At 43.9% G+C, this 12,395-nt stretch overlaps 1 long non-coding RNA gene across 1 annotated transcript in view; it reads right to left on the bottom strand.

Annotated features, from left to right (window-relative positions):
• Nucleotides 1-6,679: 6,679 nt before the first annotated feature.
• The window catches only part of LOC125483198, an 8,356-nt gene continuing 2,640 nt past the window's right edge, over nucleotides 6,680-12,395 (bottom strand). The window contains exons 2-3 of the long non-coding RNA XR_007262156.1: nucleotides 9,792-9,968; nucleotides 6,680-6,826 (exon numbers count right to left, since the gene is read on the bottom strand). This is a non-coding gene — a long non-coding RNA (uncharacterized LOC125483198). The remainder of the gene's footprint in view (nucleotides 6,827-9,791; nucleotides 9,969-12,395) is intronic.

Here is a 12,395-nt window from a genome sequence, read left to right as displayed (position 1 = left end):
GTGGGAGATGTGGCCATGGTAAATCTGGAGCCTGTGGTTTATCTCTTTCTTTGGGATGGAGACTGTGACACACACACAGACAGACAGGGTCAGTAATAAACCACTTCCTAGTCCCACAGGAACAAGGTGCCAGTGATGGATTTCTGTTCTGACCTAGGAAAGATGCTCTTGTTAGAGGACTTGGGAAACACGCAATGAGGGAACAGGGCGGTTAGTTTTGAGCCTGGAGCGAGGAATGCGTGCAGCCTTTTCTTAGAAACTGCCTCTTTATTGTCTGATTAAAAACATGTGGTTTTAGAAAGAAATTCAGCTCCGTCCAAGTCTCCTGGTGACTGACCGGAATACGTGAATTCCCAACAAAACTACTTCTGAATACAGTGAGCCTGTCCTCACAGCAAAACTGACCCCGTTCTTGAAGGGAGACTATTGTTTCCTGTCTGAGCTGGTGGACCTTATCTGGCTCGGTTTAACGTTTCCTCGCATGTAAACACATTGCAGAAGGTTTTTTTTTTGCCAGGGCTTTTGAAATATGAGGAGGGGTGCTTTTAAGAGGAATGGTGAGGTCCGAAAGGGTGTGCACTCCAACCTTTCACTGACGGATGGAGTTGCAGGGAGACAGTTAGTCACCTTCACCCTCAAAAGGGGGAGTCTGAGGACACTGGGCCTAGGGACTAGGTGAGTGTAGGACTGTGTAAGATTGCAGAGGGTAAAGCAGATTGCAAAAATTAAATGGGAACACGAATTTGCAGCAGCCATAAGCAGTAGGTTAGGACTAACATCAGGTCGAATGAGCAGTACTTGGAACTGACTCCCAGAAATCCAGTGTTGCCAACTCCATTTGGACATATTCCTAGAGGTTACATCCCATGACCCCACCCCCGTCTCTAACCGCCCCACCCACTCGAAGCTGTCTTTGATCTGTTTCCAGTACTTCAGAAATAATAAAGCCAAAGCACAAAGCATTTTGTTTCTAATGCTCTGATACGTTTCCTCCCGGTTTTCTGGCCGACCAGATTGACCTGGATATTCTTCCTTCCCTGCTGAACAATCTTGAAAGGTCGGTAACTCCTCAGAACAATAGAGGAGTTGGCAATCTTTGAGTTAAAAAAAAGTCCCATTCACATTTCTTTTGGACGTTTGTCATGTTAAAAAAAATGCAACAGTTGATCTGTGCATAACAAGCTCCCATTAGCTCAAGCCTCTGCAGCTGGTCTTGAACTATAACCTTCTGCATCAGTGAGAGTGTTACCTGCTGTGTCACAGACTACACAAGGGGCTTCACTCTGAATAGACATGAATTAGTGAATGGGGAACAGTTTTTGTACTATCCCTAGCAGATTCCACACACACACACACACACGTTGCACGATGACGTCTTTCCCTTTGAACAAGTGTTTGAATTCTTTTGGCTGGCCCTTACACAGGAGACAGGAGCCTCTTATGTTTGCTTCACTTTCTAAACCAAACACGGTGATGTGTCTTTGTGTGACATGTACAGGACAGCGTGAGGCTGTAGCTCTCATTAAAGAGTTTTTAGCTGGTCAGAAACTCAGAACTGTGCAGGAATAGCAAGGTTTAGGAACCCAAGTACAAATATCACTGAATGCTAGTGGACAAGGAGATGTGGGAATTGGAAACTCCCCAAAACCCACTGAGGTTGGGAATGAATGAACATTTTCAAAACTCTAATCAATAAATCGGGTGGATGATATAGGTACAGTCCAGCAATGACTAACTGGAATGGCGGAACAGGCTTGAAGGGGCTGGGTGAGTTCGTCCTATCACAATGTTGACTTGAACATGATAGTGTCCTGAAGATAAATAGAAGTCAAACTGGAAAGAGGTGTTGGAAGCAACAGGCTTTCAATGAGAGCATTGTGTTAATGCAGACTCTAAGAGTTGCTGGGCTCTGTGCTTTCTTCCTGTATTCACTCAAGCTGCCAGTTCTCACACTTCCTCCAGTGGAGAGAATGAGTAATTGGTGGGCAAGAGGCCAGAACAAAAACTAGGAAGGAACTGTGGCCTCAGGTGCCCTTCGACTAGGTTTTTGAATCACAGTCACTGTTGGGATGTAGGCAGAGGTAGCAGTCATTCTCTGCAGAAAAAGATCCCAGAAAAGACCACCAAGTTTATGAACAGTCAATCTGTACCAGGGCAAATTCTTTGTTCTCTTTAGGTAGCACCTTGGAATCCCACAGTGCCACCTGAACAGGCAACAGGACTCTGCCAAAAAAAAAGTTTCTTTAAAAACAGGCAGGCTCACTGACAGTTCAGGACAGCGCTCTGGTGTCTGCTGCCTGGATCTTAACTCACAACAAATCACTTTCACCAACAAACACAGCTTTCCTGTTTCCCCAGTGGATGCCAGTCATCAAATAGCACAATTTGAGACGCTCGCTAATGTTCCTATTCCATGGCGTCCATCCCCATCCCAAGAATTCATCCAGACCTACAAACAATCTAAAATCTCAACAGTTTGCCACTTGCAGTACCCACTTCATTCACACCATCATTGGCAGACTGGGCCTAAGGTGGTTCAAAATTGGGCATAGTCCGTACTGACTCACACCTGGGCACAGTTAATAGTGAGTCACCACCTGGGGATAGGCTATGGTGACTCTCATTTGGGCACTATCTTTAGTAACTCAATTGGGCACAGCCAATGCAGATTCACAACTGGGCACACTATATAGTGACACATAGTGGGACACAGACTATAGCAACTTACACCTGGGCCTCCTGTTCATTGACCCACACCTAAGCACAGCCTATAGTGACTTACACCTGGGCACAGTCTATTGATACACAGAGAGGGGTACAGCGTACAGTGACTCACACTTGGTATCTGTCAGTAGTAACTCACATCTGGGCAGAATCTTTCATGGCTCAGACCTGGACACAGCCTGATGTGAATCACACCTGGACATGGTCTATAGGGATACAACTGGCTACTGTTTATAGTAACTCAACTGGGTACAGCCAATAGCAATCCAAACCTGGGCACACCAACAGAGATTCACATCCTGGGCACAGTCTATAGTGATTCACCAGGACTCAGTCTGTATTCATTCTTACCTGGGCACTATCTGCAGTGATTAACACCAAGTCAAGGTCTTTGGTAAATCATACTCGGGCACAATCTAGTCATGCACACCTGGGCACAGGGTTTAGATACTCGCGCCTGGGCACTATCTGTAATGCCTCACTGTTGGGGACCATCTTATGTGACTCATATCTGGGCCCAGTGAACAGTGACACGTATTTGGGCACTGTCTATACCGACCTAACCTGGGCACAACCTACAGTGATTTACACCTGGGCTATGTTTACAGCCACTGACACCTAGGCACAGTCTGTACTGACATATACCTGAGCATGGTCTATAGTAGCACACGCATGGTCACAATGTAAAATCTCTCTGAGACCAGGAATGCTGAAGGATTTTGTTTTATTGCTGTGTTCGACAAATGTGTTCCTCTTGTCAGGTGACAACCACAGTGTACTAAGTCTGCAGCAAATACGTCTCATCTTTGGAAAAAATCTCTCTGAATGAGTACTATCCAAATAGACTGAAGTCATCAGCGCAATTTATAAAGAGACTGCAACATTGTCCCATGCAGCTGTCTGTTTGGACCCAGTCTCTGTCCTACCCAGTGGATATCTACTCCAGTTTAATCCAGTACTAGTCTTTCCAAAAGCTTCTGGGCTTCCCTGTTGCAGGAGCTGCCACCATTCCCTGTGTGGGACTCGCTGAACGCTGAAGGTAGATGTGAATGTCTAAGGGAGCACTGAACTGAATGAACCTCTGAAAGTGAGTTGTGACAGAGGACTTTAAATCAGTCTGACTCGAGCGAAATGTCACTGAACCTTATAGAGGATCTTGTCTGCAGCTGCTGAGATTAAGTGACAGGCATGACCTGGACGAGACCCTGAACTGCTGCTGGTTCATTATTTACTGCTCTCCCTGCCCTTGAGTTTCCCAATGGCAACCTGAGCATTGCACAGCTTAAGGGATTGAACCCTGGCACTATTTGCACAACAGTTTATATTTATGTGGCAACGTCCAAATGTAGTAAAGTGCACAGGGAGCACCATAGTGGACCAAATGTCTTGTTTTAGTTGGGGTTCTCCTGGTTTTTCATTAAACACCCTAATGCCTTGGCAATTTCCATATAATACTTCAAAAGTTTCCACAAAGATTATCAACATGTCCCAGTTTAGATGTTTGAAAATCTGTTCACTTGCTGAACCACATAGAGAGACTAAGATGGATGATCAAAAGCTTTGTCACAGATTTTAAGGAGGAAAGTGAGGTTGAGATGGCAAGGGAGGGAAATTTGAGCTTCAGGCAAAAGCAGATGAACACATGGTGTCCCGTGGCCAAAAGGTTTAAACTCAAGACTACCCAAGAGACCAGTTTGGGGAGAGCGCTGATATCCCAAAGAGTGTGGGGCTGTAGGAGAGATAGGCAGGGGCTGTAGGAGAGATAGGCAGGGGCTGTAGGAGAGATAGGGATGGGTGAGGCCATCAAAAGTATAAATGAAGGCAATGCTAAAACAGAAGCCAACATGAGCTTTGAGTTGCAGGGACTTGTAAGGATTGGGTGGGTGGGGGGCAGTGGATTAAAGGATGGATTAGATGGGAAGAATGTCAATTCCTCAAAGTGGTTAGGAAGGAGGAAGTGGCCTAACCAGCCTGGAGGCCTGGGACCTGAGGGAGTGGAAGGCTTGGGCCAACTTTTAAAAGCTGGCCCAGTTGATCAAGATCCCATTGTACTCTTAGATAACCGTCTTCACTGTCCGCTATGCACCAATTCTGGTGTTATCCACAAACTTACTAATCATGCCCCCAATATTCTCATCCAAATCATTTATAAATATTCATTTATATTACGTAAATGATAAATAACAGTGAATCCAGCACCAATCCTTGTGGCACACCACTGGTCACAGGGCTCCAGTCTGAAAAACAACCCTCCACCATCACCCTCTGTCTCCTACTGTCAAGCCACTTTTGTAACCATCCTCCTAGCTCTCCCTGGATCCCATGTGATCTAACGTTACTAAACAGTCGAGAATGCGTTATCTTGTCGAAGGCCTTGCTAAAGTCCATGTGGACAACATCTATCACTCTGCCTTCATCCATCTTCTTGATCACCTCTTCAAAAAACTCAATCAAGTTTGTGTGCTATGATTTCCCATGCACAAAGCCATGTTGATTATCCCTAATCCCTCCTTACCTTTCCAAATGCATGTAGATTCTATCTTGCAGGATCCCTTCCAACAACTTGCCCACCACTGATGTCAGTCTCACTGGTCTATAGTTCCCTGGCTTTTCCCTGCAGCCCTTCTTAAATAATTAGCCACATTAGCCACCCTCTAGACTTTCTGGCAGTTCACCCATGACTGTCGATGATACGAGTATCTCCACTAGGGACCCCACAATTTCTTCCCAGCTTCGCACAATGTCCTGGGATACACTTGATCAGTACCAGAGATTTGTGTATCTTTGTGTGCTCTAAGACCTGCAGCACCTTCTCTGTAATGTGGACTCATTTCAAGACATCACTATTTATTTCTCCGAGCTCCCTAGCTTCCATGTTTTTCTCCATGGTAAATACTGATGCAAAATATTCGTCGAGGATCTCACCCATCTCCTGCAGTTCCATACATAGAACTTAAATAGAGCTTTTATTACAGCCTTATCACTTAAAGATTGTTCACATTATGGAGAAACAATGTAACTGTCAATGTTTTGTTGATCTCAAGGAGCCCTATTATTCTGTAGTTACTCTTGCCTTTAATCTCTTTGGATTCTTCTTAATTTGATTTGTCAAAGCTATCTCATGTCCCCTTTTTGCCCTCTTGATTTCTCTCTTAAGTGTACTCCTACACCTGCTACACTCAAGGGATTCATTTGATCACAGCCGTCTATACCTTTTTCTTGACCAGAGCCTCAATATCTCTAGTCACCCAGTGTCCCTATTATATAATTCTATTGTATTATGATCTCTGCCCCTCACGATTACTTCACCTTAAGCTCCCTAATCAAGTCAACCTCATTATACATCACCAAATCCAGAACTGCCTGTTTCCTAATATCATTATATAATGTGCCGAGGTGTGAGTCATTATAGACTGTGCCCAGCTGTTCATTATTATAGACTTTGCCCAGATGTGAGTCACTGTAGACTGTGCCCAGGTGTGTGGCACTATAAACTGTACCTCTAATTTCACAAATCTTTTAAGCTAACAGTTGATGTTAGGTGGGAGGTGAGTTAGGCATAGAGAAACCAGTTGTTAACTTTTCCAAGAAGCTAAATCTACACTAAAGGAAATATCTACAATGGTAAAGAAAATTCCTGGGATTGCTGCTGGCTAGTAAACCTTTTGATGTATTTAAATGTCATGGCTACAGGGAGACACTGCTATGTACTGATTATACTCCACAACCTCTGTGAAAGTAATTGGAAAATCAAAATACCCAACTATTTAAATAGAGCTTGTTATTACAGCCTTTTCACTTAAAGATTGTTCACATTGTGGAGAAAACAAATGTAATTGTCGATGTTTTGTCAAGGATATAGTTTTGTTTGGATCTAGGTATCAAGAGGATATCAGAAATAACTGATAGTTTACAGGTAAAGGAACAAATGAAAGTGAGTATGTTTCAATACGTCTTAATGTTTTAAAATATATTTTATTCTTGTCCACACGATGTAATGCAATGTATTGGAAAATGGCATCTCACTTCTTTTCAACGTTGTTGGTGTTATGAAGATTCTTCATATTTCTTCATTTTTGTGGACTCGAAGGCTTGTGGAAACCTGGATTTTATTTTGAAAGGATCAATCAAATGAATAATTGTTTTAGGAGGTAGTTCTTGAATGTGATAACTTTGATTACTGCCTGGGTCAATGCTGCCAGGGTGCATTTTCAGAGACTGGATGCCCCAATTGATGTTCAGCTAGGGGGAAGGAAAAGAGATTCCCAGCCCAGTCTCCAGCTTCTGAAAAACTCCTCGTGTGTCTGGCGTGGGAGTGTGAGCCCTGGTCCAGTCTGGAACTGGATTGTTCTCCTGAAACTGTCCAGAAGAATTCTATGTATGAGAGTGTATGAGTCTGTGCGATTGAGTGTGCATGTGTGCATGTGAATGCTTGTTAAAGGGAATGTATGAGAGTGTGTGTGAGTGCGAGTGCCTGTGTATGAGAGTGTAAGAGTTTGGGTGGAGGCATGTGTGTGTGTGCCTGTTTATGAGAGTGTGTGTGTGTGCCTGTTTATGAGAGTGTGTGCGTGTGCCTGTTTATGAGTGTGCGTGTGTGTTTGAGAGTGCCTGTTAATGAGACTGTGTGTGTGAGTGTGTATGTACCTGTTTATGAGAGTGTGTGTGTGCCTATTTATGGGAGTGTGTGTGTGTGTGTGCCTGTTTATGGGAGTGTGTGTGTGTGCCTGTTTATGGGAGCGTGTGTGTGCCTATTTATGAGTGTGTGTGTGTGTGTTTGAGAGTGCCTGTTTATGAGTGTGTGTGTGTGTGCCTCTTTATGAGAGAGAGTATGTGTGTGTGCGTGTGTCTGTTTATGGGAGTGAGTGACTGTGTGTGTGTTTCTGTGTGAGTGTGTGTGTGTGTGCCTGTTTATGGAAGTGAGTGATTGTGTGTGTGCGTGTGTTTGTGTGAGAGAGAGAGAGAGAGTGCCTGTTTATGAGAATGTGTGAGTTTGGGTTTGTGTATAAATGAGTGTGTGTGGATTTATTTAAAAAATTCGCCTGCTGTATTCCATAGCTGCCTGAACCAAAGCCCTAATCACTATATAACCTGTGTGCAGTTTATATAAATGCAGCTGTTTCTGAAGTAGTTGTCCCTTGTTTTTAACCTGACCTTGGACATCTCCTGCAATGTAAATACCGGCTGCTATTGAGAGGATCACATTTCTGTGAAGCGGTTCCTACTTTGCCACATGGAGCAGGCTGACCTGATGTTGTAGTGGGGCCTCAATCCAGTTCACTTTGTTGACTGTAGGTGAGGCTAAAGGTCACTGTTTGGAAGGAACTGTGCTGGCTCGTTGAGGGGGGAGGGAAATTTTGGCACGTAATATTTCTATACTTTAGACAGTATTGTGTGTTTGGAGCCAGCATCTCAGAGTGATGGTCATTGTGGGTGCGTTGACTGCCTGAGAATGAAACTCTAGGTGGAGACGTACTGCTTGTAGTCGACTTCATTGTCCCTTTCTCCAGTCATCTTGGAGTTACCACCTCCAGTTGTTCAAATCCCTGGAGGGTTTGTCACATTAGCTCCCCCTTTCAGTCCAACAGCGTTTCCTTTTCGCTATCTCCAGTTCTCTTGGAGCCAGCAAATAGAATTATTGTAGGAAAATAGAAACCACAAACAATCGTGTTTCTCTTTGCAGATTCTGTCTAGTGTCAATTAGTGATCTATCTTAAAATTCCTGGAAACTCCAGGACAATCCTGAAAGGTTTGCAACCCCCTCCATGGGAATGGCCAGGATGATGTGGGACATTAACAGCAATGACAGGGGTATGTTTCCTCAGCGACCCTGGGGAGGCCAAATGTGACAAGCAGGATTTTACTGAAGTCTGTCAGCAAACCCTTGGATCAGGCACTGAATGGACGGCCTAGTTCATGGAGATTCCAGCAGCCGGATCCTGAGGGAACAGAACCTTCACATCGGAGAGAGGGAAATCCTGGAATTGGGAGGATAGAGAGAGGGATTGGGATTGGATGAAAATGTCAGCCAAGCTCCTTGGAGGTTAAGACTTCAAATCCAGAGCCTTAACCCTTACTTGGGCTAACACTGCAGTTTGGGACATGGGTTAGGGCTAAGAGAGGGGGGACGGATTCTTATTAAAGGTATTGTTCTTATGTTAGACTAAGAGGCTATCATGGCCAGAACCAATTCAACACCTCAAGCCTTTCCAATGCCATTTAACATGAACATGGATCTGTTCTTAACACTATCTGCCTGCCTTGGTTCCATAATCCTTGATGAACAAAAGTCCCTCTACATAACAACTCCCATGTGCCCATAAAGGATCAGGCTGTGTGAGAAATGTCTGCACCCAGAGGGTTGTTGTTCTTTGAAATTTTCTTCCCAAGTGACTTGGAATCCTCAGTCAGTGAGTATATTCAAAACTGAGATAGATGCATTTTGAATTCTAAGGATAAATAAGGAGAGAGGAAAGGAAAGTAGAGATATCAATGGTGAATATGTATTGGGGCAGCACGGTGGCTCAGTGGTTAGCACTGCTGCCTCACAGCACTAGGGACCCGGGTTCGATTCCACCCTCAGGCGCCTGTCTGTGTGGAGTTTGCACATTCTCCCCGTGTCTGTGTGGATTTCCTCCAGGTGCTCTGGTTTCCTCCCAAATTCTAAAGATGTGCAGGCTAGGTGGATTGGCCATGCTAAATTGTCCATAGTGTTCAGTGTAGATCAGGTGGATTATAGAGGATGGGTCTGGGTGGGATGCTCTGAGGGTCAGTGTGGACTTGTTGGGCCGAAGGGCCTGTTTCCACACTTTAGGGATTCTATGAATGAAATCCCATTTCTCCTTGGAGAGTGGTGTGGAGGTGTGCTGTGTGGCACATCACTGAGTGAAAATACCACAGGGTGGGTGGAGTTACAACACTCCAGAAGACTTGAAAGATCACATGGCCATGAACACATGGATAAAATAGGTTAGTCCTGACCTATTGTAACTTACAGGATCGGAACCTGCTATATCTATGATTAACATGAATCACAGTATTTAGCATTGATGCATAATAAATGATGTTACCTTGAAGCCTGAGCCTGAAATCAGTTCTTGACTTTACTTATTCCTCGACTGGTCTGTCTTAAACCCAAACTCACAGGGTGGCATCAAACAATGTGCTAAAAGATGGTGGCAGCTGCAGGATACACTGTCTTGAAAATGGTAGCAGCAGTGAAGATCAAGAAATAGACCTGAGGTAATCTAGGAAAGAGAAGAATTCAAGAAGTACTCTTCAATAAATCAGCAATACTGCTTTAAGACCAACTATCAGCCTGAAAAGCCACAGAACTGAACTGCTGCTGTAAAGGAAAAAAAACTCTGATTTAAAATTTCTGAGAAACCAGCAGAACATAATGAGTCTAAAAAGCCTCCTAAAGCTAGTAATAGGGGAAACAGGGCTTTTTGTTTAAAGAAAAACACAGCGAGAACAGTAAAGGCCCTCTAGCAGCTAAGACGATAAATCCAAATGAACTATCCAGGAAAAGACGCTGATTAACAGACACCCAAACCAAGTCTGATCCCCTAAGGGAAGGGACCAAAGTTTCAACTCTGCCTGAAAAATTAGGCTGAAGATGGCAGTTCAGAGTTCCAATAGGGGTTAACAAATTTCTGAACTATTTACTTGACTACAAAGTAAACAACAACATATTAAGATAATCCTACAGGCACAGGTTTAAAGAAAATTTATTGAGAAAGGAAAGAAAATCAGAATAAAAATTGTCATTATATTTGAAGTATCAGATTCCCAACAGTGAAGTTAGTGACATATCTGTCTTTGAGCAAGGAAACGAATGTACTGTAGCCAAATTTGCAGGCAACATAAAAATAAGTGGAAAGGCAGGTTGTGAGAGGGATGCAGTTTACAAAGAGTTATAGATAGGTTAAGTAAGTGGACATTAAGTTGGCAAATGGAGCATAATGTGTGAAAATATGAAGTGCATTTTAGAAGGGAGAACAGAAGAACAGAATATTATTTAAAAGGAGAAAAACTACAGAAAGCTGCAACACAAAGAGACTTGGGGGTTCTTGTACAAACCACAGAAAGCTAGTATACAGGTGCGGCAGGTAATCAGGAAGGCTCATGGAATGTTTGCCCTTACTTCAAGGTGCTTGATGTATAAGGGTAGGGAAGCCTTACTGCAACTGTACAAGATGATACTGAGACCACATCTGGAGTACTGTGAGCAGTTTTAGTCCCCTTATTTAAGGAAATATATTTCATTGGAGGCAGTTCAGAGGAGGTTCACTAGGATACTACCTGGTATGGAGGGATTGTCTTATGAGGAAAAGCTAAACAGGTTGAGATTCTACTCACTGGAGTTTAGAAGAATGAGAGATGATCTTATTGAAACATAAAGGATTCTTAAGAGTCCTGACAGATTAAATGCTGAAAAGATGCTTCCCTATATGAGAGAGTCTAGGACCAGAGGGCATAGTCTCAGAATAAAGGAACGCCAATTTAAGACTGAGGTAAGGAGGAATTTCTTCTTTCAAAGGGTTGAGAGTCTTTGGAGTTGTGGGGCAGAGTCCTTGTGTATATTTAAGGCCGAGATAAATAGATTCTTGCTCAGTAGGGGCATCAAGGGTTATAGAGAAAGGGCGGGAAAGTAGATGTGGGGATGTCAGATCAGCCATGATCCTATTGAAAAATGGAGCAGGCTTGAAGGGCTGAATGGCCTCCTCCTGCTCCTATTTCTTATGGTCTCATTATTTTTATGGTTTAATTGACTAATTCAAGGTCTTATTTGCAACTTAGAAGTTTTACCAAGTTCATTCAGTAAAATATGAAAAAAAATTGAATGTAGAAAAATATGAATCTGATCGCGAACTGTTGAATTTGCTGCAAAAATACCAACATCCAGGAATTTATGCAGCATATTCTCCAAAGCCTGTCCACCATCTACAAGGCACAAGTCAGGAGTGTGATGGAATACTCCCCAATTGCCTGGATGAGTGCAGCCCCAACAACACTGAAAAAGCTTGACACCATCCAGGACAAAGCAGCCCGCTTGAATGGCACTACACCCACAAACATTCACTTCCTCCAGCACCGATGCTCAGTAGCAGCAGTGTGTACCCTCTACAAGACGCACTACAGAAATTTGCCAAAGATCCTTAGACATCACCTTCCAAACCCACGACCATCTAATAGGACAAGGGTAGCAGATACATGAGAACACCACTTTCTGCAAGTTCCCCTCCAAGTCACTCACCATTCTGACTTGTAAATATATCACTGCTCTTGTCGCTCGATCAAAATCCTGGAATTCCTTCCCTAAGGGCATTGTGGGTCACCCAAGAACGCATGGACTGCAGCAGTTCAAAAGGCAGCTCAAGAAAGCACCTAGAGACGAGCAATAAATGCTGGCCAACCAATGACATTCACAGCCCACAAGTGAATTAAAAGTAAAGGGAGAGTGAAAGCAGTAAGGGGGAAGGGAGAGTGGAAAAGTGTAAGGGGGGCTGGGTCAATGGAGGCAGTGAGAATGGGTATAGTGTGAGCAGGAGAAGTGAGATTGGGTGAAGGATGAGTGGGGGCAGGAAGAATGGGGACAGAGAAAGTGGGGGCAGGGAGAGTGGGGGGCAGGGAGAGTGGGGCAGAGAGAATGGAGGGAGAAAGAGTTAGGG

This window comes from Rhincodon typus, chromosome 5 (assembly GCF_021869965.1).
Source record: "Rhincodon typus isolate 14 chromosome 5, sRhiTyp1.1, whole genome shotgun sequence".
Lineage (NCBI taxonomy): Eukaryota > Metazoa > Chordata > Chondrichthyes > Orectolobiformes > Rhincodontidae > Rhincodon > Rhincodon typus.
This window is presented reverse-complemented; position numbering and strand designations above follow the sequence as displayed.